Here is a 22,591-nt window from a genome sequence, read left to right as displayed (position 1 = left end):
AGCTGATCTCAGGCCACATGATGCAAACTCTAAAAATGCCCCAGCTGTTCTATTCCAAATATAAAGAGTGAAAGGTCAAGTTCAGACTCTTATGTCTCATAGAAATTCTTCATAATCTCTCTCTTCGGCTTCAGCAACATCATTTTTCAGCATTTATTTTCCTTTAGGGATAGGAAATGCCATCTTCAGGATATCTGACAATACTGCTGAGCATTTTCTTCTCCTCCACACCCCCCACTGTCTCAGAGATGTTGGAAGCCTAAGTAAGCATGGCAAAGCCCTGGAGCCTTCATGGGAACACTCCAAGTTTCTGAGGTGATGAACGACCAGAGCTGGCAGTTCATCACATCCGAAAAATAAGGCTGTTTACACCCTTAATACCTGCAGAGCTGTCTGGACATCTAACTCAAAGCAGTGAGGTTTGACCATCTTGGGCTGATGGTGCTTCACAGATAACACTTCCAACCCCTGCCAGAATGAAAACGAGGGAGAGGAACCACAGCTCTTCAATGTATATGAATAAGGTGCAAGTGGGAAACTCACAGCAAAACAAAAGGGTTCCGCAGATCTGTGCTAAATAACATGGATAACTGAAAATTAACATAAAACTACTGTTTGAAAGGGGACAAAGTTTATCCTTTCTCTAGTAGCCTGCAGAAATCTGCTCAAGTTCACTGAAGCCCAGTTTTGCAATGTAACAGTAACTTAAGTGACAAGTTTTTCCATCAGGAGTAACCTTCACTATGCAGCAATTAAAACGCATTTCACAGACAAAATATAGCTTTTTTCTTTTCTCGCTCTCTCTTTTTTTTTTTTTTTACCACCATCAGACCACTCATTCTGAATTAAAACATAAGACTGTGACAAACAAAATCTTCATAGATTTGGAGGTGGGCTGCCCTATGGTATTCACTGATGTGCGCAGGATGCAATTCTTTGTTCTGTTGCAATTGTTGTTTTCTGCTTTCGAATGGTATTTGTCTATTTATAGTGGATAGTTCCAGATAGTTTGCTTCTATTAGGCTCTGTGATGACAGCATTTTTGTTAGCAAACAGACTTTAACTGGGCTCCACATGACAAATAGCATATTTATTGACTCAATTTATTTGAGCAAAGTACTCTTTCAAATAACTGCTGTTTTTCCTGTTCTGACTTTGTTTTAAAATGAATTCATTAAATTGTCATTGATCACAGCATATCATACTGAAATGATTTACTAGAGCTTGTATACTGTGCTCTGCATTACTGTTTGCCTCAACAGGCAAACTGAAATGAATTGGCCCTTCCCCGAGTTTGGGTATTCTGATACTCTTCTTTATTTAGATATTATCCTTATTCCTTTTCCCTCTCTTCTCACATCATTTGCGCTTTCCCCTCCCTCCTGAAAAACAGGAAATTAGTGGTTTTCCCACAAACTGAGTTTCCTTATGCTCAGAGCTTTGTGACTCAGCACCGGTGCAAGCAAATAAAATTTCACTTTCTGTAAATGACATCAGCGCAGGTGGCCAGAGAATTCTCTTGTTTTCCTTCTTTTTTTTTCCCCCGACATTTTGATTTTTGTTTCTTTACAGTGAAACCTATCTCACTGCCAAAAGGATCAACAAAAAGCAGGGGAAAGGAATAGACGAGGTCTCTAAACTGGAGAGATTACTGAGAGCTGTTAATAGAAATCTATATAATCATCAGAGCTATGGAGATGGTGAATGGGGAGTGACTGTTCACTGTTTCTCAAAGTACAAGAACTGAGAAATTTCACATGAAAGCACAGAGCAGCAGGTCCAAAACATCCAAAGGACTCACTTTTCCACATCGTGCACAGTTACACCGTGAAGCTTGTTTCACTGTAAACTTGCTGCAAATGCCGAAAGAAGGCAAGGATTCACAAAGCAACAAAACAAATCCAAGAGCGAAGGATCCATTAAAAACTTTAAATGCAAAGATCCTGCTGCTGAGAAAATCCCCAGGCTGCAGGAGCCGGTGCGTGCAAGAACGCTCCCACGTGTTTGCCTTACTCTTACGCTCCTCCTGGTTGCCAGCCTGGAGAAACGTGTGCTCTGGTGTTATGTACTTCTACCCTTGCTCAGCACACATGTCAGAGGACGGTGCTGACACCAGGCAGCCCGTGCTGCCTTGGGAACGGGCTCAATCTGTCCACAAATCAGATCCGCGTGCTAATGCGCGCGAGAGCCCAACCCGCCAGCAGAGTCCGTAGCTGGCCAGAACCTGTGCAGACGCATCCACACATGGCAAAGTCAAAGCAAATACACCTGCAAAGCTGGCTCGCGGTCTGCATCACGCCATCTACCTGCTTTGGGACACGGGCCAGGCGACTTCCAACAAGCTATGCAGACACATCCTTTGCTAGGCCAGAGAGACCTCACGGCAGAAGCTCTTTGGGGCAGACCGAACCAAGAGGGCTGAACTGATTTTACTCTTGGGTCATCCGCTCTGTGCGGGTGGAGGTGGGATATTTCCAAATCAGCTCTCTCCAACTACGTGGCAGTAGTTCTGTACTTCCCCTGTTCAAAATCAGAGCTTTTCAATCTCAAATGGAAGTTCCAGAAAGTTACCTAGCTAAGAACAAGGTGGAAAATACTACACAAACTTCATCAGAGCTTTTGCTGTTCCTCCCTGTATTTCCCCTAATCAAGATTCATATTACCAGCACTCTTATAATGGAAAAATCTGGACATGTTTTGCCTTCTTACTGTATATTACTTAAACTTTCTACATTTTAATGTCTACATTTAGCATAATTCTTCAATTTCAAATGCTTTCAGGAAATGGACAAGATAATTTCATGGGTCTTTTCTATGTCTAATTTCTTCTCATCTGTGAATTGCAAACACTTCTACAAACAGACAGGGTTAGCCCAGATGTTTCTTAAAAGGGTAAGAAAGCACTACAGTTTAAAAAGGGAAATCATCAATGACTGAATCAAAGAGCTGGAATGCCATTTCTTAAGAGATAATAGCTGTTGTGACTCATATTTTTACAATATGAGCCTGGATTTTTCCATTTCTCTCAGGCATGTTTTTGAAGTACAAGGCTTCAAACATATTGTTTCTGTGATATCACCATGTAGAGAATGGTCATTTACCTCTTGCTTTGTCTTTGCTAAATTCAGTTACCATTGGTTTGTGCTGATAAAAACGTACCGGTTATGTAAACAAAATGTACTAAAAAAAAATAAAACCCCAAGATGCATATTTTCTGTGGCGTGGCAAGAAATGGAGGAGAAAAGTACAAACAAATACGATATTGCAAGTATATACATTCATTCAGTAAGCAGTGGAAAATGCAATTTTCCACTATCACTTTAGCCTTACTGTCATATGCTTCAGTCACCCCCACTCAGAGACCATGCAGGCTCCAAACATAAGACTTGCATGCCCTATAAGCCTTTCACTGACATCCTATGGATGATGACCATCACCTAGAAGGACAGCTTGGGCAATGGGTCACCTGCAAGGGTGCAAATATAGCAGACATTGAACCTGCTCACCTCCAGCTGGCAGCACTCCAGCTGAGACCACCACCACTTATACCTGGAGCCCTTCATCACAGCCTGGGATGCTGCCCCAAGCCAGCAAGGAGATCAGGTCACCCAGCTACAATGTGGGAAGCAGAGGCTGAGCTCCCTGCGAGGCACTACACCTTGTTAGACTTTGACTTCAGAGAAGCCACAGCCTCGCTTGGCCCCATCACCTGTCTGGACAGGGGCACAGGACTGCTTGCCTGGCACACCAGAGTGTCACGAACATACCTACATACATTTCAGACACTTGAGAAGAATGACAAAAAAAGGAGCCAAGCTTTAAGACAGATGTAGTGAAAGCATCATTCACAGGCTCAGGGTTGGATACCACCAGACTTGCTCATCTCAAATCAGTTATTTAACCCTACCGATTTCAGGGATGACTCTCAGAGGAAGCTGCTACTGATTATTGGCCAGGAAGGCAGATGATAGCCCATGGGAGCAGATATGTTACTGCTGGAATTCTGCTAGATCTAAATCTTCCAAAAAAACCAAATAGTCCAAAATTCTTCTTTTGTTTAAGAAATAGTTGTGATTTTGCATCCCTAACTGTGGTGGTAACAAAAACAATCATGAGGATGGCTTCCTTTTAAATGCTTGAGAACGCATGAAGTGCTGTCACCTTTTTTTCCTCTTCTCTATATAATCTCTTCGGCATTTTCCTTAGGCCTGCAGAGCACTGCAAACATGAAAATAATAGGATACGGAAATGAAGAACAAGACAATAACACATCTAATTTAATGTCACGGCCTGGATTCACAAATTTTTATGTATAAATTACACATTCACACTTACTCTATTGTATTTAGAATAACTGCAAAGTAATATGGGACTGCATGGCAGTTTTACTCCAACCATGAAATGATGACTTCATGGAGAATTCTTGTTTTTAATTAAGATCAAATAAAGACCTTTTGCAGAAAGATCAAGAGGCTGTAGTAGCCTAGGTAACTTCGACATTTATCATAATTTTATTCATGATCAACAGGCAATCTTATTAGACCTAATTCACTCGTATTTTAATTGCACTTTACATTCCTCAACTAAGAGGTGCCATGGGAAATTCTCTTTCTACTGAAAAATTTCAGTTGCTACTAATGCACACTCTGAGAGTCTGTATACCCACACCGAAACAAAGGAGAACTGAATAAAACAGTCCTTGAACACATTCATTACTTATGCTTAAACTCATAGCTGTTCTGCTCCTTACTTCCAACGGGCAGAATTTTGTCAAGACCATAAACAATGATTTTTCGTGGTACATGTTCCTAACACGTATAATCAGCTGCAGCTGGAATAAATCGGCACAACTCTACCCATCCCACGGAAGTCCCGGCAGCTGGGGAAGTGAGCTGCTCAGATGAGGAATATCCAGACAGAAATTATTCGGTGAGCAACACGCTGAGCCCCGCGGCCCCGCGTGCTGAACACTGTGCTCAGCACGAAAGAGCTCAGAGAGGTCAAGGGAGGGGACGAAAGCCTTCCACAAAACTCTGATGGAAATGGCTGCAAAGCGTAGCTCTTGCAGGAGATCTCTTAGGAAAAGCGTAGCGTTGACATAACCCACAGACTGACACAGGGAGAGTGATGAGACAGAGGTCCACTGGCTGCACACGTCACGGAGCAACCCTGCAGGTTGATATGACATTGCATAACGCGTACGTCTCCTAAACAAGCCCGATTTGTTCAGCGTACGTGCTGACCAGCGGCTGGAATAAGTAAGGAAGAGAAGACCTCATTGCATTCACGTCAGGAAGGAAAAACAACACCATGTCCAAAAGTGAAATCTCAGAATTATTGACCCACAAGCCTTTAGTCGGCAAGCAGCACAGCCTACACTGTATTGTCTTTTAAATCTAGTTTAATGAGTTTTCCAGCATCTTGCTCATCAGAATCACGGCATTCTGACATTACCAGTGATGTATTGACAAGATAAAGTCTTCAGAAAGCTAACATGTGCTAAAAGGAAATGAATTCAGAAGATCATCCCGATATTGAAATAGTATCTGGGGATGACAAATGTTATGCCAAGAATTAAATGCTGGCACTAAGTCTTCTCTTATGATAAAATATGTATTTTTAGTGAGCTAAAAATATTCTGCTTTCTTTGCAGGTGTTTTTATTTCAAATTATGCTGAATGACAGGAACAAGCAAGAGCAAAGCAGCACATTACAGTTAACAGTGCACATTTTATGTTTTACTGAAAAATATAATTCTCTGCACCCCAACAGGTTTTCATGTCTCTTTTAGTTAACTAGAGATTGGCCTCGGAGTTAATTTACTATTAACTACTCTGCCTTCAGATTCAGGGAAAGATTTCTCCTTTGCTACTCTGAACCAAAAGAGTTTGCAGAAGAGCTATGGAGAAAGAGGAATGTCTTCAGCCCAGACTGCAGTTATTAGCTTTTGAACAACAAATAAGAAATCTACAGGAGAACTCCATATTTTATCAAACATAATGAACGCTGTTTGCACCACTGGCTGCTTGGAATGCTTACATGAATAAAATATATCAAATCTGGTCCATTTTGCTTGTATAGACTTTCCTAAAGATGTTCTAACAGATATAGGAAGTTGTAAAATAGCTATTAAAATATATTCTGGAGCCATGATGGGATAGTTATGTTGCTGAAGGAAGGCAGGTTTTTTTGCTGGCCACCAAAAGCTTTACGGTATGTAACGTGCTAGGCCTTCCAGTGGAGAGGGAGCCATGGCTGGAAAGCTAGGCTGCCTGATATATTACCCATGAAGGTATAAGTGAGGCATCACTGATCCTCCTGCCATGTAACTTACAGAAAGACATTTCATTGGTAAGGAAAAGCAACAGACTCATGAAAACAGTCAGCAGAATTGGAATATTTCCATTGAAAAGAGTTGTATGGAACTCTGTAAGCAAAACCAAGGCCTCCTTTACAATTTTAGCACTGAAATAAGAGAGAAAGAAGATATGACAAACAAACTTCAAACCCATTTCTAATGCTAAACGGTGCAGTATAGCTTTTCCTCCTTTTGTGTGCAAGGTACAAAAAGAAGCTGAGGTGAAGGGTCAATAAAATATTACATATGAAAGAGAAAGGCAAGGAGAGACAGACCTGTATGGACGTTTAAGATCTGCTGCAGGAGGTAGCAGGTCCTTTTCCTGCACCCAAAGGATATGAAGTGAGACAGCAGGACCTGCTAAGCGCTCCTCCATCTGCGATAATAGGAGCATGCTGCTCCATGACAGGATCAACAGTTATCTGATCTCCATTTCATCCTTACATCTATAACCAGTCAATCTTCCATCCTTCTCCATCTCAGGCTCTTTCCTGTTCATTATTGTACCAAATTATCTCACCCTCCCACGTACCTTATTCAGAGTCAACATAATCTTTCCATACACCTCTCCCCGTCTACAGTATTGAGCAATAACCCACAAGCAGCATTCACATCAGACCTGTGTGATTTTATCAAAGTTATCTTATTGCCTTGTTTGTGCCATGCAATACATTTTGGCAGGCTCTTCTGGAGGATAGAGGGTCCCTATTTGTCCCTGGGTTTGGGCAGTGTGTGGTGCTAATGGAGCTATGGGCAGGCCATCTCAATGCTTTCGCCGTATGACACACACATGAGTAACAACAAACGGCACAGACTTAGAAGCATATTGGCCAAATTATTTTCCTTGGTAATGGAAATGGAGGCTCACAAACGCTATTAGGGAATCTCTGGTCACTGCTTGCTGGAGTATGGTCATTGCTTGCCAGGGTATATTGGTTATATTCATTACTTAGTGTACCGTGAATTTGACAATGCGAATTGGAAAAAAGCTAGTGGATCCTCCACTCTGACGGAAGGGAAGATATTTCCTCCCCCCGAGAGGCAGAGTGAGATTACTGCTGTCCAAAGAGGAGGGATATTCTGCCCGTTTGCAACTGAAGGCTAAGTGTTTGGTTGCCAAGTTTAGGAATCAGAGTTAGGAGCTTACACAGGCTCTGGGGGTCCAATCCTTAGCTCACGTCAATCAAGGAGAGTATTTTGTTTTACTGCAAGAGGCGGTGGGTCAGACCCCTGGTGTCTGACAGCCAGAATTATTTCATTTCTGTCATTCCTTTCAAACACATTGGCTTCGGAGACTCAGCATAGATTCATGAAAAAGATGTAATGGAAGCTGGCTTGAATGACAGCTATTTGACTCGAATTACATAATGCTCTAAACCATTATGTAAATGAGGCAGACGAAAGCAAGGAGGCAGAAGAGGCAGTGTTTTTTTTTTTTCCAAATACCTGCTAGCCTTTAATGTCAGCACCAAAGATTGCCTTCTTCCAGCTATTGCATTTTGCTGGTAGGTTAGCCAAACTAAACTTTATTTCACCTGACACTAACCAAAATATAAAGTACATCTGAGCACAAGAAGAAGGGCATGTAAAGAATGGGAAGAATGGATGTTTTTAAAGGTATATGAGTCAGTCACTTTACCAGAAGTGATTTTGGCTATGTCCCACTGACTGTCAATGAGACTCATCCTTCTGAGAACCCTGTGGCTCTCTTGAATATTCCATCATACCCTTCTTCCCTGTATAATTTCCTCATCTTTTTACATGGGGTAATTTTTTAGAGTAAATAACACATTGCACAAGCAATTATTTTCCAAAAGTCATGACATTTTCTGATAATTAACAATAATATAATCATCTAAATAAAACTGCGGGGGACATTCCATTTACTAACTGGCTACATCCAAATATGCATTTATGTGTCAACAGTGCATGCTTGAGTGGTTGGTAATACTCAATTGGGCCTAAGGCACAATGCACTGGAAGCATACAATAGTGGCCTAGTATTGCAACCTCTATTGTGGCTTCTTGCTTAATTTAGCTTATGGGACCAAATAGTCAATGAGTAAAACAGAAAATAATATGTCAAGTGGCCTGTGAAAGAGAAACATCTGATGACGGAATCAATGCAGCAGGTTTTTCTAAATGGAAAATGCACTAGTTCTACAATTTGGGAAAGTTTTTATGCTTCCTGAAGGAGCGACATCTATTCTTAAAAATAACACTATTATGAATAACAACAGAACTGAATACTAAATTGTTATTTATCAGTAGTAATTACATAAAAAGATCATCCAGTATTTTGGCCTTAACCATCTTCTATGGCCAATCTGGCTTCTGTACCAGAGGCCCATATTAATGTATGTGTACTGGCTACATGAGAGCCCCCAGAGGACATTATGTCTATGAGGAATAAAACCACCTTCTCTAATAGGGTCCTAGTATGATACAGAAGCGACTGCACTGCTTGAACACTCAGATTATTTTTCCCTTCTCCGGACAATTTCAACTAAAAATAAAAATTTGAGAAAAAATGTAGGATTTTGGCCAACTTTCTTAATTTTTAATTCGTCATGTAAAGAACTATTATTTCAAGTACTCCCTCCTCCACTATACATTCTTCTATATCTGTATCCATCCTCAAGATGTAGTCCTGTCCCTGGGTTTGAGCAGGTAAAATAACGTATTGTTGAAGTTTTTGGCTATAAATACATGTAGTTTGGATGTAAAACTCTTGGGAAATAGTCTCATACAGAATAGAATTCATCAACCAATATCTAGCTTCTCTGATGCAATGGAACAGAATAGCCAAGCTGAAGAAATTTGAGATTTTAGATATTCAGGGAGAAGTGTGTATAGTTAGGACATAAGCCATCCGGCATATTTTAGATATCTGCTTCAGCATAAGACAAACCATGCTTTAGGCTCTAGAAAAGGTATTGATGTTTCAATTTGTAGATAAAGACACCTAAATTTAAGTGTTGACATGTAGATACGTACCAGTGAACCACGGTTCACTGTGTACCATGAAGATATGTACCAGTCTGGGTTTGAAGGTCTAGCCTTGGTCACATTGGTGAATGGAGCCTTCTGGATTGCCCCATCATATCTAAGACATCTGTTTGGGGCTGGCAGGCAGGACACAAGCCCTGAGGGAAACCCATGCCCTTTGGGAACAGCAACTGGAAGCCACATGGGTATACCCTACGGCATCTCCAATATCCCTGGACACCTATGTGCAGGCAAATGCATGGAGCCCTAGATCTCTGTTGACTATGAACAGGAGCTTAGGCGCTCAGCCCACGTACAGACACCTACATGTAAGCAGTTTGATGTAGTGTCTTAACTTGCAAAATGAACTCCACGTTATTTCAGATTACTCCGCTCTGAAAAAAGTTTGAGAGCATTTTTTTTTCCAATCACCATCAGAACAAAGCACAGCTTTCTCCAGAAGGCAGCTATTTTCCTTGACAGTTTTAACTCATTCAGAAAAAAAAACATAATTTCCCTCAAATACATCCAATGGTAAATATTAGGGCATCCCTATTCCTCAGGCATACTATTATCTTCCTAAAAGCAGCTTTTCTCTGCCACGGCAGGTGCACCAAGGACCTAAATCCATCCCCTCAAATTCAGACCACTAGGCAAAGCATGTAATATGGGTTAGCTTTTTTTCCCCTCTTTATTCTTCTTTGAAAAAAGGAGCCAACTACCTCCACACATGGTAGTAAATGAGCAGGGCAAGGGGCTGTTCTGTACCGGTGGGTGGCAAACCGTAACAGTTTTACAACAGCTTTCCAGTGCCCACAATTATACTACAACATTAATTATACATCTTCAGCTTCAACGAACTACATGCATTTAATTAGTCAATGGCGACCATGTTGTTTGCAGAAACACAACCACCCAGGTTAGCCTAACACACTCCGAACCACCATGGAGTCAGGAATCTAAAAAAGATTTCCTGTCGTGCTTTTGTTTATTTATTTATTTTCCTACAGATTAAAGAGACAGTTGAGATCTGGATTATAGAGTTACACAGGGTAAAGTTCTTCTGGGTTCACTTTTTTTTTTTTTTTTTTTTTTTTTTTTTTTTTAATTGTGGAATGAAATACTGCCTGGTGGTATTCATGACTCCTGAGATCAAACCCATAGAAGAGTTGAAAATGCACCTCAGTCCTAGCGCACTGACAATTTCCTGCTACAGGCTTGGACTTATCTTGCAGAGTGACAATTATGCCAAAGCATACAGTGATTTAAAAGAACCAATAGGATAGCATGGTTTTTGTCTTCTAATATGCACATGAGTATAGCCTGGCTCTAAAATATGCCTCCTCTGAGTCTCTTTCCCTTACAAAAATACTCACTAAGTTTGTAGTGTTAACTCTAGCAAAGCTAGCTGGATTCCCAGCCCTGTCTGCCAACCCCTCCTGCCAGCCAGAGATGAGAGACATGTAAGTGGGGGATGGGGGAGAAAAGAGATAAATTTGGGTGGTATTTCACAGATACCTCTTTTTAATCTCTCCAGAATATATTTCACACACCCTGAGGGCCTCAACTCAATATCAATCCTCTATGGAAATAGTTCTTCTCACTCAACCTGCAAGTCAGTGAGTTATAAAGAAGTCAAAGAAGATATCCTGGAAGAAAGGGTCACAAGAGACCAGCCTGCAGCTCTGAATTACGAAGTTTGGCTACAGCATGACTTCTGTCACCTCCCCTTCCCATTCCCCTTGAAGAACCAGAGCAGGCAGAAAGCAGTAGAAAGTGCTATCACCAAACACAAACGAGAGCCTCCAAACAAAGTCCAGACAAGAAGAGCCTCCAGCTTGAAATAGCAGACCATTAAAAGCATTACTGATCTTCTCAGTTCTTACAATCTGTAATATTCCCAGATGAATCTAAATTAAATTGAAGATTCGCATTAAGAATGTAATGGGAAATCCCACTTCACATACTTAACATTTGTTCTCATGATGCCTAACAAGAATAAGATAGTCCAGAACAGAGTTCTGCTAATTTATTTTAACTGTCTGTTCCTTATATAGCTGATGCAGAAACAGATCTCAATGTGGTCAACACAGCTGATCTACTTTTTTATTTAGGCATGCCATGATAATGCAGACCTAGAGTTCCTGCCACTGACTCCTTTTTACTCAATACACACTTCAGTGAGCCCAAGAACTGAACGTTTCAGTGTCTCTGCTGGCTGGTACAAATAGCAGAGATATAGGTCCAGGTTGCAAGAATTTTTCTGATATAGCCACGTCACAAAATGTTAGCAGTGCCAGCAGCTCTGGCCATCTCATAACTCATTCATATCTTCATATCTTCCTCCTTCTGCCTGCCTTGGCAAATGCACCTTGGGCCAACACCGCCTCCGAACCCAGTGCCGGGGCTGCTCACCATGCAGTCCCGGCTGCCTCTCTCACTCCTGCATCTCCGTCTTCATTTAGAGGCTCTGCCTTAAACTAGTATTTCCATAAACCAAAAGGAAATATTCTACTGCGCATGTCTAAAAATAGAATTGCAATCATCTATGCTTCCGTTACTTTAAAACTAAATTTATCAAGAGATTATTCTTCCGTGAGGTTTAGCACATGAAAAGTCTTATGTTTTAAAGTTCAATCATTTCACAGTTATTTATGAGCAGAAAATCTTATGGATTAATTTTTTAAAGAAGCACAGTCAGCTTGGGGATCAGATCTTTTGGTGTAAATGATCAAAATAACCTTGCAACCCAACAAGACAGTCTTTGCCCTTTTTGGATATTTTTTGGTGTACCCACAGAAGCTGTGTTTCTGAGCATCAATAAGACAAAATACAAGAAAAAAATCTTCTTCCCTTTCCATGAGAAAAATCTTCTAAATAAGTCAAGATTCCTATGACTGAACATGAAGAGAGAAACTAGACATATATGTGTCTGTTTTTTCTTTAGTTAGCTTAGACTACATTAGACAGTTCTTTGAGTGCAATTGATTTTGTAGTTTCCTCTGTAGTTTCCAATTAATTGTCCTCCCCTTTTGTGAGGATGTTTTACACAAGAGCAGGAGACAGGAAAACATTTTAAAACAGGAAAATGTGCTTATAAAACCACAACAGTGGCATGGATATGCAGAAGTGGAGGTTCTGTGTGAAACCACTCTTTAGAGAGGAAGGGAGAGCAGAGCTGCCTGCCATATGTAACAGCTGACTGCAAATTTCCTACTGAATCTCTATTTCTATGGAAAATGCTTTTTTTTTTCCAGTTAGAGAAGCATTTTAGTAAAGAGTATCTAATTTGAGATACAAATTTCTTTGTACAACAAAGAAGCCTCCAAACTGAAAAGGAAACAGATTTCTCAGTGAAAATCACAATTTTCCATGGGTGAAAAATATATTTTGTCTCCAAGAATGATGGGAAACAGGCTAAAAATCAGCCTAATCACATTCCTTTCCCGGCTCATTCACTGATTTAACCTCCCTCTCTCTGTGTTTGTGGAGTATATAAAAAAGTGGGGACCTTATGTAGCTGTTTTGATTTGAATATGAAATACTTATTTAAAACTTACTTGGTTTTGAGCTGACAGCACCTCTTTAAATGACAAAGCATAAATGGGACAATATCTATTCAAAACCAAGAAAACATGTTTTTCTTTCAGAAGTCACCATCAGACTCCTATTCAAGCATAAAACTTTCAACTGAGGACAAGGATCTTTTGGAACTTTGAACGAGTAACAATGGGATTATAATTAAAATAAATAAAAGATGAGCAAGCTGCCACTTAAGATATGGATTTCCCAGTGCAACAGCTTCAAAACTTTCTTGAAACACAACAAATTAAAAAAAAAAAAAAAAAAAAAAAAAAAAGGAAGGAGTCAGACGATAAGGCTCTAACTGATTGCATGAAAACATCAAGCACTTTGATTCAGATAAATAAATAATGATGGTGTGTTATCCAGGAAACAGTGCAATGCCAACTCTTTTTGATCTCAGATCAACTGTTGGGTAAAAGTATTCTGAAATGCTCTCTTGGGCAATCGGGCCAGTAACAGCTCATCTCTGGGACTCTGGTTATTTAAATGGGATTTTTGTTAAAAGAAGGAATTTTGCCCTAGGAGCACCTTTACACCCTATCACATTAAGGGCTGACCCTTGCCTAGATCGTTTCAGGGCGCTGGCGATGTTGGACCACGGAGCTTGGAGCACCCTCCCATATTGCTCTCCTACCTCCCACTTGCTTTTCAGGGCTGTTCCAGGACACCTCAGAGCCAGGAAATCATTCCCTCTACAACCCCTGAAGCACCACGTCAAGGGCTGGGAGCTGCTGGGAGCATCTTCTTCCCCCTCTGCAAGTAATTTTACTTTCTTGCACAGCTTGCACAGCTGTGCATGCCACCATGCTGTGGCACAGGGAGTGGACAACAGGACTGGAAATGGAGAGTAGACTGCAGCTCTCCTGCAGCCTTCTGCTAAGGCGGCCGAGATGCTGAGACACCAAGTGTACAAGGAATCTTTATGGATAAATCAGTTAGAAACTGTCCCCTGGCTCCTGCAGCTGTGTAAACCCCTCCGTTACAAGCTGTGGCTCCAAGCCACAGTCCAACCCCTCAGCAACATCCCCAAGGCCACAAGCACAGTCCAACACAAATCCTATCTCAAAAGGCAGAAAACACTGCCTTTGCCCCCAGCTCAGCCTGCTGCAACCCACCTCCTGACCAAGGGAGAGCCCATCATCTCACTGATAGCACTTCTATTTGATGTCCAACTCCTTCACAGAGCTCTGTGCCTTTTATGGGAGAGTTTGTCTTGGCCCTTCACAAAACTTCATCCGCACTTCTAAATTTACAAATATGCATTGCCCAAGCAGGTATTTCTGGACTTGTCCTCCTTTTTCAGCCCCTCTGCACACAAAACATTGCTCTTCAACAAATGTGCTCTGGGTTCATGACTCTTTTCCTAGCAAACAGTAGCCTGAGAGGTCAACTGGGAGGGGGGGAAAAAAAAAGGAAAAAAAGAAAAGAAAAAAAAAGAAAAAAAAAGGAAAAAAAGAAAAAAAGGAAAAAGGGGGAAAAAAAAAGGAAAAAAAAGGGGGAAAGAAAAGCCCCAAAGCCCAAGCATTAATGCAAGAAGCATAAAGGGATCTAATAAATGCTCCAAATCTTCAGCTTCCAATAAACATATGAACTATAGTGATTGCCAAGAATTATGACTGCATGACATTACATCCAGCTCCTTGCTCTTATTTAAAAGTAAGCATGGGCATTCGATGTGCAGATGGGCAGTACCTACCACACAATCTGCTCCACTTCACAATCTGCGTTTTAATGGATGCTCGTAGGTTATCACGCAGCAAAAGCTTTTGTCTTAAAGAAATGTTGGAACTGTGCATATAGCTGCTCTTAGGTTCTGCTGTAGGAAATGGACAGGAAGGAGTGACGCTGGAGTTCCTGGTAGTTTTGTAGGCTCTGAAACAAAATGTCTTCCAGCCTGATTTCTTCTACAGAAAATATAATGATCACAAGATTTAAATGGAGGAACGTATTTCACATTTTTGGAAAGTGAAAGTTAATGTTTATGGACAATGCTAGACTGAGGAACCTCCACTTCCCTACAGAGCATGAGTAGTGACAATGTGGGATCCTTGGAAGAGTGACGATCACTGATACAGCCTGTATAGAACTATAGAGATCTGGTCAAGCAAGACAAGGATCGGATTACAAGCACAGCCTCTCACCTTAAAAAGTTAATTTACTCAGTTGGTATTGGTGTAGAGATATCCACAACTTTGCATGATCACACTAGTGGTACTTGGCCTCAATATTCACAGGTACACTTTCTGTGCCTTTTACCATAGTCCTGATCTATCTATGCTCAAATTTCCAAAACTGTATCTGATCAGAGGAGGAATGAATGGGCAAAGAGGAGTGCGGAAGCAGCTCTTGTCAAGAAAAGTATGAATTTGGCATCCTCTAAAGGAAACACCCACCTCACTGTGCTGCGGGGTGCATAGTAAAGAAACACTGCTGGCCTCAAGTTTGCAGTCCCCAAATTTCACTTGTGGCTTCAGTCAAGCTCACTTTTACTCTGCGTAGCAGCACTATGATTCATCGCAGAGACTGCTCAGATTTTCCTCTTGCTTTTATGCATGTTGTTCCTTGGTGCACTTCTTAACAGAAATAGGGCAGCATAATTTATTAGAAGTGATGGGATTTTGATCTTTGACCATCAATAAGTCTGTGGCCTTCAGACCAAACACTATTATCAAGACGTCCATTGAACTAGAAACAGCATTAGAGAAGAGACAGCTAACTCAGCATTAATCAAGACTTTCTGTTCTTCCAGTATCTGAATATTGTCATCAGGCTTTCTGATAATACTAAACCTCTGGCAATTCCAGGTGACTACACACTGATTTATTAAGGTGGTCACATAGAAAGGTGACTGAACTGCAAGGATAACATCCAAGATTGACAGTTAACATAATCATTTCTAGGGCCATGCACAGGAACCTATGTTTGCAGCAGATTTTGCATGTCAAGATTCAGGAAACTGTGCAAATAAATAAGATCGTCTGTTCACAGATATGTCTCACTCTACGAGCAAAAACAAATTAGAAAAGACACAACATACATTTAGAGACCAGTCCATTCTAGTGTCCTCAACAGTTACCTTAGTGGTCCAGTAAAAGTCACCAATACACCTAGCATGTTCACTTTTCTATCTGACCTGTGCAATAAGTAATTCAATTACAGTCCCAGTTAAAACTTTAACTTAACCCATAGATTCCCAGGCTTTTACATCTGGAGATCAGATTGTAGTTGTGTTGGTCAGCTGTAAGAATTGCATCTCCATCACTATTCTGCACAAAGAAACAGTAAGGCTGGCTCTTTTCACCTTCCTTAATATTTATGCATCTGATCCTGCAGCATCAATCATCAGAGTAGCCTTAGTATAAGACCCAGAGGGATGAAATAATAGCAATTGCAAAATGAGACATAAGCCAAACACGAATAAGCAAGAGACTTTCTGAGTTAGGTTAGATGAGTCATAGAATCATGGAATCATAGAATCAGTAAGGTTGGAAGGGACCTCTGGAGATCATCTAGTCCAACCTCCCCGTGCAGTAGGGTCACCTTGAGCATGTTAGACAGGGTTGCATCCAGGCAGGCCTTGAAGATCTCCACAGAAGGAGACTCCACAACTTCTCTGGGCAACCTGTGCCAGTGCTCCATCACTCTCACAGGGAAGAAATTCCCCCTCACGGTCAGGTGGAACTTCCTGCGCTTCAATTTCTGCCCATTGCCTCTTGTCCTGTCACGTGGGACAACTGAAAAGAGTTTGTCCCTGTCCCCTTGACAACCTCCCTTCAGGTACTTGTACACGATGATAAGATCCCCCCTCAGTCTGCTCCTCCCCAGGCTGAAGAGGCCCAGCTCTCGCAGCCATTCCTCATTGGGCAAATGCTCCAGCCCTCTGTCTCCCTCTTGCAGCCCAGAAAAATAAGAAACTATCACCAGCAGTTTGCAAGAAAGAAAACAACAAATCTGAGCAGGTTTTGATGGAGAAAGAGGCAGGAAGAAAGTATTTGGTAAAAAGATATACAGAATATAAGGTCCGTGAGATCAAGGCCTGGGCAGAGGCATGAAGTGCTTTGCAAGGCATCTTGCAAAGGTCAAAGGTCTTGTGTCAGGCAGAGGCTGTGACACACTCTTTGACAGCACAGTGGGCACCTACAGCCCCTACAAGCCAACTCCAACAAAAGTAGAGGTATACTCTACCCTCAGCCTTGTGTGATGAGCAAAAGGCAGTAGCTCTGTGGTCTCCAGGAGGAAACAAAATGGCAGACTTCAGCAGGGAAATTTTATTCTCACATTAGACTCTTTTCAGAGCTTTCTCCTGGTTACAGTGAGGTATATTGGGGTTTCCTCCGAGTTGCTGATAGACTCGATGCAGTCATGGTAACTGTGGCTTGGCCCCCTCCAGCCACTGGGCTCACAGAGCACAGATGATGACCGTTTTGCACACAGTGCTTCAGTCTGCACACCAGATTAATTCCCTCCTCCCAGATTTCTCCAAGAAAGAACTTGGCTGAACTTGTGCTGCATAGTCAGGGGCTTTAGATTAACGCGTACAACAAAGAAAATTACTAATCCTGGAGACTAGGCATGGTACCAAATGTTCTTTCAAAATGTTAAGTGTCCAGCTGAGGGGGAAGGGTAGGGAGGGATTTTAAACCGTGCACAAACTTTTAGAGCCTCTGAACTGAAGCCCAGCCCTAGAAATTCCTGTTGCTATTTTTTCATTTCTTTAACAGTAGCACCCAGAGGTCCCACATGAAATTTCTTCTCCGTCAGGCACTGGACAAACATACAACGGACTGAAGGAAAGCCATAAAAATCTGAAGTTATTTGCCTCTACTATGAGCAAAGGGAATGGACCCCAGCTCTCCTCAGCTTTGCCCAGCAGCATGTCCTCTGTCTCTCCGTGCAAGAACTGCAAGTAGCCAGCTGCACTACAGCCTATGCTGAGACCTTTTCAAAAGGACTGAAAGTCCAGAGGAGCACCAGGTGAAGCCTTTTCCTTGACAGGCATGAATTTCGTCTGGAGTCTGTCACCTTAAACAGCCATATTGTCTACCAGTTCATCTGAATTCCTCCAAATAGAGTACAAAGCACTGATTCTGATCCATAAAACTCTCTTCTCTTCCCTGAAGGCACTCTCAAGCTACCTGACCCCCTAAGTTAAAGGCGCTGGGGGTCAAGGCGGTCTCTTCAGGTGGTTGTCTGGAGCTCATTCCCCATCTTGCTCTCAAAGAGCTGCCTCGTGGGCCTCAGCAACACTCCGCAAAAGCTCATACATGTCATGACAGCTTAGGTGACTGAGATGTCAGAAGCAGGAAGGGAGGGAGGAGGGTTATAGCCCAGCTGACTCGCTGGATCTGTGTGTGTGGGTGGCAGGTTCATGTCCAGCTATTCTTTATACTTCTGGATTTGTGTGTCTGATTGAAAATTTGTACCAGCTCTGATGTATAAACAGGAATACAGGAAATTGAGCTGGAAATGCCAAAAAAACCCAGAACCCCAAATCTCAGTCTGGTAACTTTCCTTCACATTTCAAAATCTGCCTCCCCAAACATGCCTTTATTTAGCCTGAAATTAAATTCCGGGTCTTAATATCTTCACAGGCTTTAACTATTTTTCTTCTTGCAACTGTGGCTGGCTTTCATCGCAGCACTCTTCTCACAGATGAAAGGCTCCATTAATTCCAGCCCCTTTCTAACACTGCTTCTGGAATGGGGGACTGTGACTAAGAGTGTTTGCTCTGAGATGTACGCAGGGATCAAAGGGCCATCGGCTTTGCTCTACGCACAAAGTGGCTACCTCTTATCTGGAGACCCAGCACAACACCTCATGGACTTCCCAGGCTTCCCAAGTCTATAAATCTTGATTTATAAATTGTATTGACAGCTTCTAACCAGCAAAAAGTTGCTCACTGTGAAAGGTGTTGATCTAATATGTTTTTTGGGCTGTGATCAGCATAGCCTTATGTCCTTACTCAACTAAAAATGTTTCCATGTTCTCACCTAGACCGAGGAGAGGCAGCAAACTGCCCATCAGCTGCTCAGGGCTGCAGAATGACTGGCCAGTTGGCTTGTCTTACAGCCCCTTTATGAATAGTGGCTAGTCCATGAGGCCTCTCTTCTGACAGCTAAATCATGCCTTAAGCAATGCACTGATGAAATGTGGGTACCTACAGCCATCCCTCTACAGAGATGATTGATGCCATGTCAATGATATCATATCCAATATTCTAGGTTTGATGTAAATAAATGGTCAGAGCAAAGGAGAGCTCCATTTCTGAATGTGTTGCACCGCTTGTTTGTAAAGAATATATTACTTATAGTATTAACTAATTCCAGTATTAACTACTGTGGATGCAGAAAACAACAAGTTATACAGAAGACATCACAGGAATTCTTTCACTAGTTTTTTCTTTCCCCCTTTTAGCCTCTTTTTTTTCTGAGGAAACAAGCTGATCATGCTGTTTCTCTCTTAATCCCCTCTAATAACTTTTGAATCCATGCACAAATTTCAGCCATACTTGAGAAGGAAGTAGACATCTCAGGTCTGCTAAATGCCCACTCATTCTATAGAAATCAAGAGCTAAGTAAAGTAAATAAACCTTAGTTAGTGCCCCACTATAGGAGAAGTAGCTCCAGCTCTTATCCATTCTGGCAGTTAGCAAGTCTATCAGTTCAGTATGACACAGAGCGCTAAACCAGCCTTTGCACACACTGCTTTTTATCCTACAAGTACTTAGGAAGAAAGTATGGACTTTGAAGGCCAATTTAAAGATATAAGGCCTAGATTCACAGGAAACAAAGCTGAATTTTGCTGCGCACAGAGCAACATGAACATAATTTTCTTATTCTAGAATAATATCCTTACAAGAGTAGAATCAGTGCTGCTGCTATGCAAGGATTAATATTGTGGCTCTTGTCTGATCCTCTTCCTCCTTAAAATGGTAAAGTTTGAATCACTAGTCTGTAAGACAGAGTAGAAAACCAAACATTGATGTGAATCAATCCCTTAAAACAAGCACCATACAGAATAGCTGGATCATGAAAGCTATCCCTGGCTGTGCTCAGTCCTTATTTGAATACAGGGTAGGAACTTCATGCAAAGCCTCTGACTAGGGCAGCAGAGAAGCATTGAAAGACTCCCACAGGAGCTTGATTGCTCAGCTGAAATCCTACTCTCCTCGACAGCAGCATATGGTATACGAGAGTTACAAAAGCAGCTCTGAATTTACACGCACTTTTAGCTTTATTTCCCTGGCTACATGCACCACAGTGTAGATCTGTACCGAGAAACAGGATCTTTGTATCTTAACAAGAGGTTTTGTGCCTGCATGCACAATGTTGCGTTGAAAGCAAGTTTTAAGCCAGAAAGGGAAATAACTCTCAAACTCTTGTGCCTTTGCTACAAATGGATGCAAACAAGCATTGGAGTAACAGGACATTTCCCTGCATGGCAAATTGAACATGTTTCAAAGCTTCCACAAAATTGTAGTTCAGCTGCTGTGCATCAGAAAATGAGAAATGGTTGAAGCGCCTGGTACCCTGGCAGCCTGCCTGGCTACCAGCTGTGGTCCAAATCCTATCCCTGCTAAGTGCAGAGGTCTGCCACTGCATGCAGTGCCACAAAGTGCAGGAGACAAAGCCTGCCTTTGGCTGTGTCTATCTAACCCCAACCACGGCCAACGAGATGCACCTCTGTGGGTAATGCTTTAGGCAGCTGAGCTCTCTTCATCATGCTTAGCAATGACCCAACATCCTTAATTATGAGTAGCAGAATTACTGAACAGGAGAATTCAACCCTGGCTTCTACTTAGAGGGCAAGCAGTTCAGGGGACTTCAGACTGACCTGTGGCCAGGCTGAGAGAAGTGTTTAATAGTGTGCCTGTAAGAAGGATTTCAGACATTCTCATAAAAAAATGCCATTTCTGTGCAAGTCCTACACAGGTAGGTTTGCCTCTCCTCTCCCAGTCGAAGAATGTAGTAATTATTCCCACAACTGCAAGTCCTCTTCCCATTGAATGGGCAAGCTGGTTTACCATCAGTCAAGCTCTGGTTCTGGAGGCAGCTTTTACCTCAAAGATCAGTGGCCAAGAGGCAGATCAATGCTGTCAGCTTTGAAAAACAGAAGGAGAAGATGCAATTTAGGCAGCTAGGAGGCCTGACTGAAGCTGATGGAGTTGCTTTCTGTGAATTGGTCAATGCATGTCTGAAAGAGCAGTCTCCAAAGCTTCTCTAAGCACCCCGTGCTCTGTCCCTCTTCATTTTCTGCCCCCGTAAGCATTTCACCTGCAGCCTATAGCTTGTGTACTGATAGATTAACCCACAAACGTTAACAAGCCTGTGTTTTTAAAGGGCACATTTGCTGTACCTGACTCTGGGATTCAGAATTTACTGTCTGCATGTCCTGCAGATGTTGTCTTGGGGGTAGCCTCAAGGTCACCATCAAAAAACAAAGCAGACAGTACCAATTGCATCTCTTTCCAGAGAGCTCCCATAGGTTAGTTGATCCAACTGCTCTTTCCCCTTGACTCTCTTCTCTGCATTCCTTTATCTTGTTGACAGCTCTGCTTGGATCAAAGTTTAATACATTGAGTAAAATCTGGGTTGCAAAGTCATACAGGCCTTGGTTACATGGTTTCATTATGGAAGCCAGTAACAAACTGTTTTGCAACCCTTTTCCAAAAGGTGAAGCTCACTTGTCTCTCTGATCATCCAGTTCCCAGAATAGATAGAAACCTTGAGGAAAACCAGATGATTTTACCTCAAAAAGCTAAATCAGAGTGATGTCTAGCAGGAAAGTACATTAGAATACTTTTAACGGGAAAAATGTGGGCTTCCTTCATCTTCTCCCTTTCCACATTTGTCCTTTGGGTCATTTGCAGACTGGAGGGTTATTTCTAGCTGCATTGTGTAGGAATGACTTTCTTTTGTTTCAAGTATCCAGAAGACTAAATATCTTCTTAAAATGGAGTTTTCATCAAAGTAATTCAGGTCTCTGTCATTTCAAGGTTGTATTATTGCAACATACTCAACCTGGAGCTAACTTTTGAAACTGTTTTGCCAAGAATCTAGCAAACTGCAATGTGAAGCTATCCACCTTCTGAACAAATCAGGTGCTCATACTGGAGCACATTACACAGGGAATATGCACACATCTGACTTCCCCATCTGACATCCAGTTCACTTCCATGTGACATCAGGGTGCAAGTCCTTAACAACATAGAAAGATTTGAGCCTTGGCTGTACTACTACTCTGATGTAGCCTCTCCTATCATGGGTTAAGATGTGTGTAAGGGCAGATCCTACCTCTGCAATTCAGTCATATTGGGAAAAATCTCTCTCCTCCATCTTCAGAGTGAGATAAATAATTCCCTTCTGTTCATTCACAACTGCATGCAGGTTCCTTCTTAGATTAATCTCCAATAAATATGCCACTTATGATCTGAAGTTAGTGGCTGCTGTGCACTCCCTAGTCCTAGAATAAAAATTGGTCTTCAGCTATATCAAAGTGAACCCCAGCTGCAGGATGATAGATGCCTTATAAATACTCCTAACGAAATACTAGATGGTAATATCACTTGAGGCTTGACGTAACACTTAGACTTGATCAACATTGTTCAGAGAAGGTGGGACACCAAGTGTGTCACTGATGTCATTTCACATTTTCACCAGT

The 22,591-nt window shown here is 41.8% G+C and overlaps 1 protein-coding gene across 4 annotated transcripts in view; it reads right to left on the bottom strand.

Annotated features, from left to right (window-relative positions):
- The window catches only part of LOC134136755 (sodium channel protein type 5 subunit alpha-like), a 213,825-nt gene that overhangs the window by 172,717 nt on the left and 18,517 nt on the right, over positions 1–22,591 (bottom strand). The window lies entirely within an intron of this gene.

The sequence above is a fragment of the Rhea pennata genome, chromosome 2 (assembly GCF_028389875.1).
Source record: "Rhea pennata isolate bPtePen1 chromosome 2, bPtePen1.pri, whole genome shotgun sequence".
Taxonomy (NCBI): Eukaryota; Metazoa; Chordata; class Aves; order Rheiformes; family Rheidae; genus Rhea; species Rhea pennata.
This window is presented reverse-complemented; position numbering and strand designations above follow the sequence as displayed.